Genomic DNA, 11,189 nt, shown 5'->3' with positions numbered 1-11,189 from the left:
CTACTTCCTTCTCCATTCAATCTTCAATCATCACATTTTAGTTTTAAGTCTATTGTTTTATTTTCTGGCTTTGAAATTATATTAAAACATCTATGTGTTGACTCATCTCCATGCAATTGCATTTACCTTGCTCCCTGAGGACGGGGGCTGGTCAAGGGCTAGATTCTATATGTTTGGGTTCCATAGAATCTGAATGGATTCCATGTGTTTTGCTTGGCATCTGCACATACATACCAGAATTCTAGCTCATTCAGTGACCCAACTCTTCCTTCTAGAGCAAAGAGCAGACCACGTTATGACTGATTGAAAACCCACAGGGAAATGCAAGGCAGGGAAAACATGTCATTGGGCCTCCAGATTTGTCTTCCTCCACTGTCTTGAATGCACTTGCATCAGACTCCTTTGTGTGTATGAGCACAGGGCTCATTAAGGCTTTAAGGCTATGACTAAAGAAAGTATTTATTTTCTTCTTTGGATATGCTCATGAGCAAGAAGGAGGATGAGGTCAGAAGATGTGCCACCAGATGCTCTTTGATATTCCCAAAATTAATAACTGTCTTCAAAGGGGTAAGGTTACCAAGCAAAGAGCTAGAATTTTCTGGAAGTAGTTTCTAAGAGAAGCATGATTTCAGTGGCCCCATCTGTCAGCCTGGGATCACACACAGGCTTTGCAGACAGAGCAGAGTTTCCAATAACTCCTGCTACTTCCAGGCAGGAAGGCAAAAAGAATTTGAAGGAGCGGCAACCGCTGTGACAGAGAAGGAGCCATGCTGCTCACCTTTCTTTGCCTTTTAGAAATAATCCTCTTATCTGTACAGCACTTTTCAAGCCTTCCTCAAATGAACTGTCAGATGCTTACATAAGGTTTTCACATGAGTCAGGCCTAACTTACCCATTCTGCAGCCAGTAAGATTGAGGCTTGGTCCCCTCATGCTGCTTGTTCAGATCAGCAGGGACTCCTCCCACCTTGTTTCCACTGCACTCCAGCTCTGCCCTATTTTCTCACGGTCTCTGGTTTCCCACTATTGGCTGCACTTGTACTTTTTGGCAAAATTCTCTGAAATTTTTATGATTTTCTTTCCTATCCTTTATAGTTGTTTTTACCAGCTAATTTGCCTGCCTCTTTTTTAATGTTGTTGCTGAAGTCACTCATCATGTCTTTCTAAGGCATTCCGCTTGATATACATAAAAACAACTCTATTTGTGTTTACCTTTCATTGGTTTATGTGACAGTTAGTTAAATTACATTATTACGAGAGCATGTACCACTGGCATAAATAGGTTGGGGTACAATCACGACTGACATGGCTGAGCATCCAACTCAATTGGTGGAAATGACAGTGTTAGTATATATCAGAAATTAGCCAACTAGCTGAGAGCCTTCAGTGTGCTGTGCCATCACTCAATACGATTTACCCAAGACATGTAGAGGACTCATTAAGCAAGCAGTTGTTTAAGGGAGAGTAGTTTAGAGAGCTTGCACTTCCATGAATCCTATAAAGATTAGTCATTAGAGCTCTTTCCACATCATAGAGGACATTGCTTTCTAGCTTGCCTCCCTGGGACCTGAGTCTTGATTAGCCTAAGTGGCTAGAATCTCAGCAGATTCATTTTGGATGTGGGAGTCTGGGAGGAGGTGGGTTGGTTCAGACTACCCTGAAATTGTCTTCCCAATTTCAGGTTCAATGCCAGGATTAGCAAACTGTGAGCCCAGCATATCTCCAATTATACCTATTGTGTCAGAATCCTTCTCTCCCTTCCCTAAAGATGTCCAAATCCAAATCCTTAGAGCCTATATTATATTACATGGAAAGGGAAATTAAGGTGGCAGATGGAACTAATGTTGCTAATCACCTTACATTAAAGTAGAGAATTACCTGGTAGGCCCAATGGAATCATAAAGGTCCCTAAAAGTGGAAGGCAGTGAGTTGGAAGATGTGCCCATGGAGAAGCTCAGAGCAATTCAGTGTCAGAATTCAGTGTGCCACTGCTGGATTTGAGGTTGGAAGGGGCCATGAATCAAGGACTGTGAGCACTCTCCAGAAGGTGGAAGAGGCAAGGTTCTCCCCTAGGGCCTTCATAAAGGAATGCAGCCCTGCCTGCATCAGGGTTTTAGCTTTGTGATCCATGCCTCAGACTTTTGACCTCCAAAACTGCAAGATAATAGGTTTGTGTTTCTTAAGTTTGTCATAATGTGCTATAGCAACAATAGGCATCTAATGCACCTACCCTCTTACTTCTGTAACATCCTCCCTTTTCCTAATAAAGGAAAATCATTTAGAGGATTTCTTTAATGTAAGCTCTGAATTTTACAACCCCTTTCTACTCCCCAATGTATTTAAATGTGGTTTTAAAGCCGCTGCTTGTGTCTAGAGGAATGTAAAACAAAGGGCCAAATCTCTTTACAACAAAATGTTTAAAATGCTTCAAATATCTAAGGAGAGCTTTTAAATAGCAGTTCTGTCATGGATGGAGAAAGAGCAAGGAGCATGAAGTGCTCTGCAATGTATCATGCTTGATAAGCCAAAGACCTGGGTGAGCAAGTGTCAGACCCCACCACTTGTTGGTAGGAGGGCCACTCAGGGCAGCCAGTGCCCCTGCCCCAGACCTGCTGGACGGGTTCCCAGAGTGACCTTGTAAACACCAGTTGCTGCCAAGTTTATCTTGGCCAGTGTTGTCTATCAGCACAGAACCTCTTACATTTAGACAAAGAGACCCCTGGGAGTTTCAAGGAGGAGAAATGCCGAAGGGAACATGCACTGCTAAGTCACTAGGGCTTTGTACAAATCACCCAAGGAAGCAGACCAGGGAGCAAGACATCCAGCGACAGGTGTGAGGCTTATTGCTACTGGAAGTTAGAGGACTGTGAGGAGGCAGAAAGTTCCCCAGCTCAGAGTCCAACACAGAGATAAGACCTCCTGCAGACAAGCATGTGTGGAGGATGGTGATGAAGTCATGAATGAGTGCTCCGGTGGGCACTGTTTTGGCATGCAAAGGAGAGCCTTTCACCCTCAGCTCAGGGGTCCAAGGGGTGGGGGGCTCTGAATGGAAAAAGAACAAAGTAAACAGAAGAGGAGGTTGGTGAGTTTCTATGAGGGAGGGGCAGGCAGACTGTGAGCAAATACAGTTGCTCATGTGACCCTGGGTCAGCAAGAAGGAATAACGTGGGAGATTCTGTTAGGGGACCCATCCTTAGTAAGAAGCTTGGGCAAGCAGACTCTTGGCAAATTGTGGCAGTTCCTTAATTGCAAACTAAGAAAATAGACCTGCTCTCTTAATAGAGATTCTCTGAGGTTTGTGAGTACGGGGGTAACACACACAAGCATATATGAAATATTAAGGATTTAGAGATGAAAGAGAGGGTTACTCAGGAAGGATGTGTAGCTTGGGATAAGGCATTTCACCTAAGACTTGATTCCCTTGTGTAAAATTGGGTCAAGGAGCCTCTCCTGTATCCTCAGACTTCAGAATAAAGTGGGATATACATAACCTATTTTGTAAATTTTGAAGTACTTTGTGTAAGTTGTGATTAATATTTTCATTGCTATTAATAGATTGACTTAAATTCATCAGAATTACCAAAGCTCTATAACAACTTTTCTGTCAGAGTATTTTGTGGGGAAAGAATGAGTTGATTCCATTTTGGCCTTTCCTTTTGCTATATCTTATCTGTCCTCCTCTTCACCAAATTCCATGTTTGTACTTTCTCAATGGCTGTTCACTCATATGTCCACATCACGCTGGCCTGTATATCCCCATAGATTCACTGAAATTGCTTTGGACAAGGTCACTAATGATCTTCTAATTGTCAGATTCCATAATAATAGTAACAATAATAATGAGGGTGATAGCTAATGCTTATTGAGGCTTAATTGTGTCAGGAATGCTCTAAGTAATTTGCATACATTAAATAATTTAAATTTGCACTACTTTGTGAAATAGGTACTGTTATTAATCAGATTTTAATAACAAGGGAACTGTGGGAGAGAGGTGCCCCTTCCATAGGTCATAGGATTGGAAAGTGGCAGAGCCAGGATGCAAACCCAAGCAATCATATTCCAACATCACACTTGTAACCATTACATAATGCTATCTCCTCATTTGACTGCCCTCCGGTAGATGTGGATTTTCTTCCACTGACAAACTGATTGAGCATGGGGCTTTGAAAAGCAGAGTGGGTGGGTATGCTCAAGCAGGGGAGCTGACAATTAGATGTAGCTCCCCTTGACATGGAGAAATGCGTGGCATGATCCAGGGTTGGCAGCCTTTCTGAAAGTCCTTGGTCTGGAGCTCTGACTGGATATATGCAGAAGCACTGGCTGAAGAGGTTGGCACCAGAGAGCCAGGTGCCAGCTAAGTGTGGGGACAAATGATCAGCAAAGAGGAGGGGTCAGTTTCTCTAGATCTAGGGCACAAGAAGGGTTATAAGGATGGTCCACGAGGACCATGGTGACTTTTAAAGCCTCTTCGTGGCACTTTGGAGGCTTCAAGATCTTTAATTTCCTGGGGCATAAGTGTCCCTACCTTTTCATCAGGCTCTATGCCTAATATCCTTGGTGGTCCACACATCTTCTGGTTAAAATGGCCAATGGGTGATTCTAATAAAGCAGACAGTACCCCCCACCCTGCCCCCCGCCAATATCCTTGTTAGCTTTCTCTTGGCCTCCCTAGGGTAGAGCGAAGCTGGACAGAAAAGGCAGAACTTACTGAAGTTTGCCCATGAACATGACTGTGTCCTACAGAGACGTGAGGAAAAAAAAGAGGGAAGAAAAAGTCACATTCTGGAATGCTGTATTGAGAAAAAACCCTCAAAAATGAAATAAAGTTTTAATCAACTGGAATACAAATGTGTTAGCTTGCCTGTTCTGGGATAAGTTATTTTTTTCAGATGTACATAAAGCAATTTAGGCACTCATAAATTTGACAAGTCAAGACACAGTCCCTTAAAAAGCAATATTGAGTAATTTGCTTGTTATTTTACGGAAACCACTTAGTAACCATATAAAGTAAGTGAGAGTAGGGAGTATAAATATTCCTAGCACTCCTAATCAATGAAGAGAATCCCTAAGAGAGCACTCTGAGCGTGTCCTGGAACAGCCTTGGGTACCATGTCTGAGGGTGCGTGTGCATTTGCATGTGTGTGTGAATGCAGGCATGAATGAGGACAGCTTTGTTTGTGTAAAGACATTTTATTTTGTCGACAGAATGAAAATAAGTTGATCATGGCAATCTTGACTCTCCATGGCAAAGAAAGCTTTGATTGGTTTTTGTCTCCAGAATAGAACACATTGCGTCTCTGGAAATCTTATAGCTACTTAAATAATTTATTCAGATGGGTACCAACCAGGACCGTTCCTATTTTGGGAGCCTCATTTCTTCCATGAATTTCCCACCTCCCCCTGAAATCCATACCCCTGTTGGAAACATCACTGAGATGCTCTGCTAGTCTATAGAAGCCCTCCAATCTCTGTTCCCTGGGCAGAGTCTCTAATTACCTACCATTATCCTTTCTTACTCTCTCCCTCTTAATAATACAACATTACCCCCACCCTGAGTTTTAGCTGGGAACATGGCCCACATCCACCCAGTTAGAGGCTGATTACTCAGCCTCCCTACAGTCTAGCTGTGGCATGTAATTAAATTTTGGCCAAGAAAGTGATAATGGAAGTGATGTATGCAAACTTCCAGACTGAGTATAATGAAGCTATGTGTCTTTCACTCTTTCTTTTCCTCTCCCCTCTGGCTAGGAAATGGAAATTGAAGCTGCTCCTTTGGACAGAGATAGAAGCTTCAAATTGAGGGTGGCACAGCTGCCCAACCTCTCTGGACTATTTGGTGGGAGAGAAATGAATTTCTATTTTATTTAAGCCTCTATATTTGGAGTCTCTTCATTAAAGCAATTTTACCGGGAACCTAAATAAGACATGGCCTAAAAGATCTTCATGTAGGGCCCATTTGTGCCCTGCAGTACTCTGGTTGATATCTTCACCTAAAGCGCAGATCTACTTCCTGATGACAAGACAGAGCTGCTGTGTGAGTATGTGAGGACAGAGCTCATTGTGGTTTGTTTAAACCATTATTGCTTGGAAAGCTGAAGGAATGGAATTGATTGCAGTAGCTGGGAGAACACCACCTAGAAATTCATAAACATCCATTTTATTGTTGCTGATTGTGTAACTTTTTATTTTGATATAATTTCAACCTCATACAAAACTTATAGAAAAGTTGCAAGAATATTACAGGAACTTCTGCAAAACTCCCTTTCAAATTTTCCAGCTGTTTCTACTGTATCCATTTACCTTGTCATTCCCCTCTTGTGTGTGTGTCTATCAATATAATATCTTTTAAAAATTACTTGAGAGTAAGGGGACTGCCTTTCATGATATTGCACATTTTGAAAAACACAGCCCAATTATTTTGTAGAATGTTCCTCAATCATGATTTGATTTAGTTTGTGTATTTTGGGCAGAAATGTCATAGAAGTGATGTTGTGCCTTCTCAGTGCCTCCTATCAGGAGTCAAGTGATGCCCATTTGTCACTTTGATCACTGAGTTAGAGAGGTATTCACTAGATCTTTCTATTGTAAAGTTCCCCCCCTTTTTTTTCTTTATTAGTAAATAAGTGTGGACAGCTACTTTGAAACCATGTAAATATCTTGTTACTCATCATAGATTCATTACCAGTTTTAACATCCACTGATGATTTAATACCTAGGAATTTTAACATGGATTTACTTGGAGAAAGTATGTTGTCTCAAAAAGGGTTTAGGACTATCTAATGTGGAAAAAGAAAGAGGTCTGGAGTCTATTTTCAAACAGTCAACTCCAGACCTTGATTTCCTGTTATGCAAAACAGATGCATGGAGGGGTGGTGTTCTTGGATGAAATGGCTTCTTTCTAGCTTTCTAAATTCAAGGATCTGGAGTTTGCAGACATAGGTACTCTGACTTCCTGGGGAGACGAGTTCTTTGAGGTGCAAAACTTCATATGCTTTATAGTATCTTTAGCATCCCAGGCTGTTATTCACTCAAGTTTCAGAAGTTTTCTACACTGGAGAAGTTTCTGCAGGCATTCTGAAATTCTGAAAGGAGTGACAAGAGCCAGACCGGGGGAAACAATCAGCATTCAAGGGGCCAGGATACCTACACTGACACAGCAGGAAGACTCTGGAAGGGTCAGAATGAAAGTCCCGTTTGGCAGTGTTGCCAACTCTAATCTGCTTTGGGGCTGGCTTACCTCACATAGACATGAGTGGGAAGGCCCTTAGATCACCACTCACCTAAAGGCACCCTGAGAGAAGGACCTGTACCCAAAAGCCAGCACCCAACATTAGGTAGGCCCAGAGACAAGGCTCAGTGTTTATGAATGAGTAAGAGAAAGAACTCAGGAAGCTTCTAGCACCATCTGAGAAAGAATGACACTCTGGAAACTCAAGCTGTTTTCTGAAGCTTGGCTTCCTTATTGCTGACTTTTGATTTTCACAAATTTCTGCATTGCCCAATGGGGATGAACACTAAGATCACTAGGTTTATTAGCAGACAAAAAGGAAGAGAGAAGCAGCTTCAACCAGCATGGCTTGTGGTCAGGCTAATGCTTAAAATCAACAGGGAGCTGAGCTGGTTCTGGACATCCAAGTCCTAGAAACACCCCCCCCCCCCCCCAAAAAAAAAAAAAAAGAAGAAGAAGTTTTAAAGTATGGCTATTCATTCTTTGATACTTATCCCATCATTGGGTGGGACCTAGATGTGTCCCCTTGAATATAGGTGGCCCAAGCCCACTTTGGTCAATACAGTATAGCCACAGTGACATTATGTGGTTTGGTGCTAAAAGGCCAGGTAGCTTCCCCCCTTGTTTTCAGGAAATCTTAATCTTGGAAACCCAAGATATCATGTAAGAAATTGGCGATCTTGGGACTGTCATGCTGTGAAGAAACCCAGTCCCTATAGAGAGATCATATATCCATATAGTTGCTTTGGCTATAGTCAAAGCTTTAGCTTTTGGCTATAGTTGTTTAGTCCCAGCTAAGCCCAGCTTTTGGGTTATCTTGGCCCAGGTGGCAAACATGAGTGAAGAAATCTCCACATGACTCTGGTCTTTGGTTATTTGACAACTTCTCAGCTATTCGAATCTTCCTAGCTAAAATATCAAGTGTTGTGTATCAGAGACAACTGTACCCTTTCTGAATTCCTGATCCTCAAAATCTGTGAGCATATAACATGGATGTTATTTTATGTCATTTTAATTTGGGGCTGCCATGCAGCAGGAGGTAACTGGAGCTTCGGCTCCCTTCTGAGTTGCCCTGAAGGGACTGTGTGACCTCAGGTGGGAGCCACTATGGATTCTAGCCTAATGCTTTATCTTTCTACTACTTGTCAACAAAATATATTTTATTTTAGTTTATTTAAAAAATATTTTGTCTGACAGAGAGAGAGCGAGCGAGAGAGAAAGCAAGAGAGAGAGAGAGCTCACAAGCAGAGAGAGAGAGGCAGGCAGAGGGAGAGGAAGAAGCAGGCTCCTCACTGAGCAGGGAGCATGATATAGGGCTCAATCTCAGGACCCTGGGATCATGACCTGAGCTGAAGGTAGATGCTTAACCAACTGAGCCACTCAGGTGCCCCAACAAAATATATTTTAAATCAAAATATTATGGTATGCTTAATGTGGTATGTCTCTCCTGTGTGCTCTGGGGGAGGGAGGTTATGACTCTTGTGGGGTTTTTTTGTAATGTCAGCAGCCCTGACACTTTAGCCTCATTTACTCTCTAAAGCCAACAAAGAACCATGGCATGTTTATGGGACACAGATAACTTCCAAACTAAGTACTTTATAATAAGAAATGTCAGTTGTACTCTGCGTTTTCAGCTGTGAACCTGAAAAGGTGATGATGAAATGGATTCTATAGAGGGAACTGTATTTCTCTAGAGGCATGACTTATACATTTGGAAATGCATTCTGGAGTCTTCTGTCTCCTTGCCCTGACACTGAAGACTAGGTAAGTGGGGAGAGTGAGGGCTTGTGAGTAGTCCCTGTCTTGACTTGACAAATGCACTACAGTTGCTTTCTCTTGATGTATAATAGCCGCCAAACCCAAGAGGGGAGACGAATCCTAAACACTCCTTCATCAATAAACCAGGAATAGTACTAGATTTTGATGGTGGAGCATTGAAGAAGGCAGGCACAGTTCCTGCCCTCATGAAGCTCACAATCAACCTATCAGGAAAGACAATGGATGGGAAATGTATAAGTTTGATGAATATGATAGCTTTGTGCTTCCCAAACTGTCTGTGACAAAGGACGTGTTCATTTTTCCTTTTTATCTATCTACCTACTTATCTGTACAGCATTTTGACTTCCAATCTGTTATGAATAGGTGTGTCCTACTACACATGATGAATACAGGTGAGCAATACAATCTATGCAAATCTGACAACACTCAGACTATTCTGCAAACTGTTCAAAAAAGAGGAGTCTGTAGATTTCCTCCTTGAATGTTGTGACACTGCCAAATTACTATACAGATTTTGACACATTTACTTTTTTTTTAAAATTTTTTTTTATTTATTTATGATAGTAACACACAGAGAGAGAGAGAGGGCAGAGACACAGGCAGAGGGAGAAGCAGGCTCCATGCACCGGGAGCCCGACGCCCATGGGATTCGATCCCGGGTCTCCAGGATCGCGCCCTGGGCCAAAGGCAGGCGCCAAACCGCTGCGCCACCCAGGGATCCCCACATTTACTTTTAATGTCTGTATTTACCTCATTGCAGATCATTGACAAGTAGATTACACACTGGCTTTAGTTCACAGACCACTCTTTGAGTAGCATAACTACAGACAGGGAGCAGTTCAGGAGGACATCATGTTGTCATTTGCCCTTCTTCATGCATTTCTCAACAAAACTTAGAAAATTGGAGGGAGCTTTCTCATAATGTGCAGACTGTCTTATGTTCCAACTTCTTGATTTTAGGCTGATCACAGGAGAATTGATGAGCAGAATCTGGGAGTCACCACCTCTCCTCTTAGAATCTACTAGTTGCTGCAAGGGGTTGTAGGTTCCTTTCATGTTGTTTCTAGGGTCATTTAGTCCAGGGCCTGGTGGGGAGGATGCAGACAGAGTTGACTTGAAGTATTGTAAGTTCTTACATACTTAGTGTTGATATCATGGTTCTCCAAGGTGCAGTATTCTTGGAAGGGTATAAAGAAGAAGTGACTCTTAAAATAGTTTTAAGTCACCCCCTTTATGAAATTCTCAGTGATATCATCTGCATCTTACAGGTAAAGAAAGAGTGTCATACTAATTAAGAAACTCTCTTGGGTGAAAAGATAAGAAAAAGGATTCTAAAATTCTGAATAGATTTTTTTTTTTCCCCAGGATTTTAAAAGCTAGAAAACAAAACCTCTTTCAAATTTTGGAGGAGGGTGGCTTTTTATGATCTAGAATTTCTTAATAAATGTAACCATATATTTTATTTTATTTTAAAAAATACTTATTTGAGGGAGAGAGAGTGAGTGTGCACACAAGCAGAAGGAAAAGAGGTAGAGGGAAGGAGAATCTGAAGCACATTCTATGCTAAGCATGGAGCCCCATGTGAGACTTGATCTCAAGACCCTAAGATAATGACCTGAGCTGAAATCAAGAGTGAGATGCCCAACCAACTTCCAACCAAGGGCCCCTAACTATATATTTCAAAGACTATAAATATATATATTTTTATAAATGATTTCCTTTTGAAATTAAATAATCCAAAATGCAATGGATTATGTAATGTCTAGGCGTAATATTGCTCTCAAACCATAGTTGCCTTTGTGCAAAATGAGGAAAAAAGTGCATTCCATTCCAGACTCTACCTATGGACCTGACATGAGAGGACTGGCCTTGGGAGCATTCAGGGGCAAGGTCTCTAGGGAAGAAAATGTGGACTCTCTACTTCTCATGTCTAATTTGGCCACAGAGCAGAATTTTGCAAAATCAAAATGCAGGGAAATCAACTAATTGTTGACATCTTGCCAGCTGTGGAGTATATTCACTAAGGAATTAGAGCTGGCAAATAAAGTCCTGCTGCTTATGTCCAGATCTATTTGTCTGAAAAGAATCATTCCTACAAAAAAAAAAAAAAAAAATCCAAAGAGCAAACAACAGCAACATCCAACAAACTGAACAAGAAATATAAAAGCCACCCAATAGTCATT

This window comes from Canis lupus, chromosome 17 (genome assembly GCF_011100685.1).
Source record: "Canis lupus familiaris isolate Mischka breed German Shepherd chromosome 17, alternate assembly UU_Cfam_GSD_1.0, whole genome shotgun sequence".
In the NCBI taxonomy this organism is placed as follows: Eukaryota; Metazoa; Chordata; class Mammalia; order Carnivora; family Canidae; genus Canis; species Canis lupus.
This window is presented reverse-complemented; position numbering follows the sequence as displayed.